Source organism: Mytilus trossulus, chromosome 1, assembly GCF_036588685.1.
Source record: "Mytilus trossulus isolate FHL-02 chromosome 1, PNRI_Mtr1.1.1.hap1, whole genome shotgun sequence".
Taxonomy (NCBI): Eukaryota; Metazoa; Mollusca; class Bivalvia; order Mytilida; family Mytilidae; genus Mytilus; species Mytilus trossulus.
In genome coordinates, this window is record NC_086373.1 from 80488260 (window position 1) to 80492311 (window position 4052).

Sequence of the window (4052 nt, forward strand, 5' to 3'; positions counted from 1 at the left end):
GCATCTAAGACTAAATTATCAACCCGTACAAATCCAATGCCAAGATACAGGTATCGATAGATTGTAGATCCATGAATTATATGTATATAACATACAAGTTATATTTAGTTTTCTTTTAATTTACTGATAACAAAATCAATATTTAAACAAATAAAAAACAATATTCAATGATCTTATTGCAGTGTTGAATTGGTAACCTTTTAGAATAAGTTTATTTAAAGGAGCTATAAGTTTACCAGGATCATTTCTAAGTTTCCGGACACGATTAACAACATTTCCGTAAAAATGATATGCTATTCCAATTGAAATAAGTTTTCTACAGGTACAATCAAACTTAAAAACAAAACTTTATATATCTATGGAAAAATTAAGTAAAAGTTCTAAGTGATTTATGGTAACGATATCCCTGGTTTGACAATTTACCAGTTATACATAGATTACGTTTGTTAAAATAAAAAAACGTCACAACAGACACGGGCATAGCGGACGTTCTATGAAATATAAACACCGTAAGATAGTGCCAAAGGAACATCGCCATCTAAATATGGAAAATTAATAATAGGGAACGAAAAATCGTCACTTTTGTCGTAAATTTTAGTTGAGAGTTTCCCGTTCAAAACTGAAATATTTAAATCTAGGAAAGGACACAATTATAACTGTTTAAAATTGATTTATTCAAAGTAAGTTCCTTGGGGTAAATTTCAGCAGTAGATTGAGAAAATTCTTGATTATTTAACGAAAAAATATCATCAAGATAACGGTAAGTGTTGTTGAATTTATCAATTAAATGCAATGTCGATGGATCTTAAGTGAGTTTAGTCGTAAACTGGGATTCGTAACAGTACAAAAACAAGTCTGTTATTAAAGGGGCGCAATACGTGCCCATAGGAATACCTATAATCTGTCGATAAACTGTGTTGCCCAAACGTACATAAATATTATAAAGGAGAAAATTAACAGCTTCAATTATCTCATCACACCTCCAGTAAGTATATCTAGCCTATTTACCTTTCTCATTAGAGAAGGTTTTAAATGAGTTTGCAGCAAATATATTTGCATTCAGGTTTACCAAGTTACATTACACAACTTACAGATACAACAGCATACTATAATCCTATAGGCACAGTATATTAGTGGTTTGTATGAACATTTATATTAGTCCGTATTGTCCATGTTGGAACTTGTGTCACTAACGCCAGTAGAAGGAATTAGACATTAATTCAGAAGATGTTCTTCTGAAGTTTTACAATTGTTGACACTACTGTGGACGTGTGAACTACATGCAGTAACATTGATTAGATAGACGTACTAAATTCTGAAAATAGATAGGGTTATAGAAAATATTCTCTGTGACACTAAACGTTCTCGGCAGACTTTATTTCTCTTTTATCGGCCATATGATTTGCTTTGTTGAAGGCGTTTCTACTCTCTTTTAGTTATATACATTTAATGCATATGTTAAAAAATTAAAAGCAATATTGAAAGTGTCTGACTTCATATCAATTTTCTACATTGTACCAGTTAGTGGAAGTGACTATTTGCATTTTTTGTAACTATGTGTGGACAATAAAGCCTTAAGAATCCAGAAAACACTTAATTATTTATAAACACTGAACAGAAAGTGAAATTACACAGCTGCAGTCTTACTATGACGCCAAAAGAATAATGTTAGCTTCGCTGCTTCGTAAAAGCGTTTAGTTATTGTTTGAATAACCGAAAGAAGGGTCGATAGCACTTACAGTTCTACTACGTAACTATGTAATTGTTTATGTTATTCCGTTATTAGATAAATATAAATATAACGATATATAGCTCTGCAATGTTACATATTTATCTTTCTGTTCTTTCCTAAGTGTGACTCGAACTTGTGCTTTTGTGATACCGTGGCAACATCCACTACACTCTGTCCAGATCTATAGACTGCTCATGATATATGAGATGTAGCATTCGTTTGTCGAGTTAATTTCTTTCATCTTCGGTTTTAGATTGTAAAACAGGACATGTGTAGATGACAAACCATGCATTACAGACTGATTTTGTCTGCTGTACAACATGGGAAGAAAGTGACAATGCTCCTAAACGCACGAATGAAGTTCACTAAAACCAAAGTTTTTAACGGAAATGTAACGAACTCGAAAGTTTACTACATTTGAAAATGTTTGTACCAAGTCAGGAAAATGACAGTTCTTGTCCATTCGTTTTTGGTGCGTTTTGTTATTTGATTTTGCCATGTGGTTATGGACTTTTCGAATTGATTTTCCTCTAAGTTCAGTATTTTTGTGATTTTACTTTTTACTTTTCACTCACTCAAATATATTTATAGAACAAAATGTTAAAGTAGCTCTACGCTACTAGAAAGCAGTGTTTTTGACGTGTACCGATTATCAGGTTGTCTGCGTATCCATATCGTAAGATATCAGCTTCGAGTCACAATATCAAGCTTTTTGTCGAATGAGCTTCATACATTGCTGACCAGCTGAAGCTCGCCTCCGGGTGCGAGTTTTTCGCTGTGTTGCTTTCGGCTGTTTTCTGCTCTTTTGTCAGTTTTTTTTTTCTTTTTTTTTTATACAAATTCTCCATTTCCGTTCTCATTTTTATTTAAACTAGCTTCCAATAACTGTGAATACTCTAAGATCGACACTGTGTGTCTTTTGTCTTTCTGTTGTTTTTTTTGTGTTTCATCTCGATTTGATGAGTTAAGCAATTTTCAACTATTTTTTTTTTGTTTTGTGCTATTGATATGCTGTTAGGTCCGAAGTTAGGAAACCATTATTACGTGGTTGTCCTTGGTTGCCGTCTATCATATTTATTTTTTAAATTTTTTAATTGTATATTAAATCAAGTCGTTCAGGTTTTCTTCAAAATCGTTTCCCTTTTTGTAATGCTGTTGATATCTGACAATACGGTATGAGGTTTGCTCATTTCTGAAGGCTGCTTACATCCGCTCAATTCGTACACTGTTTGATAGTTTTCCTATTTGCAATCATACCACAATTCATGATATACATTTTTCTCTTGAAGTTAAAGTTAAAAATAAGAATGATTAAATATAACTATAGTGTTTGTAGATTCAAAAGTATTTCATTCCGCCAATTACTCTCGTATTCACGTTAGAAAAAATGCAGTTAATCTGCCAATCATACCCCAAATCAAATGTATCTAAATTTTTCATACATAACTGAACTTATGAAATACAAAATTGAGCCTAAGATAAAATGGTAAGACAATAAACCACACATGTTGTTTGTTCTGATGGCAGAACAAAGGGCAGTACAATAATTTGATAACATCTATAATTCATGGGATAGAGACAATCATATTAAAGAAAACAACTCACTCAAAGGTCACTTTATTTGTGCATTTATCTTATTTAAAGTGATTATTAAAAACAGTCTAATTATATACGTAATAAAATCACTATTTTACGCACTGATACTTAAATAGCAACCATAACATGACCCTTTTTCAAAATGTTTGACACTACCAATTTTACTCGCAGAACTTTTGAATGATATTTATCAATCTAACTTGGTTTATTTCACCATATAAGTGTTTTTAAAGATGATCTCTTAAAAGAAAACTGAAAATACAAGGGGGAAGGTTTTTTTTCTAGGTCAACGTAAATTTTATTCCAAAGCAATTCGGGATAGTTCCAAACATTAAGATCAAAACAGTTTTGCACGAGGTCCTCCAGAGTCGGATACAAGTATTTTATCAAACTGTTTTTTTTATTATATGTATCCTGAACATAGTCACGTGATGATTGTTATATTAATATCAGTGAGCTTTTATAGTGATATTCCAAAAAGGCCACAAACTATCACTTGTATCTTCTCTGAAAACAAATAGTTCATGCAAGACTAACTATAACAATCATTAATAAATCTAAATCTCAAGTACGATAAATTTTAACACAAGTAAACGTTTAAAATGTCAAATGTTAATAATAGAAACTACAAAAACAGTGTAACAAATCTCAGAAATGTGTATAAATATATTTCTATTCACGTATATTTTGATATTAGAATAAAACTGATTGTGCTGGTGTTTTT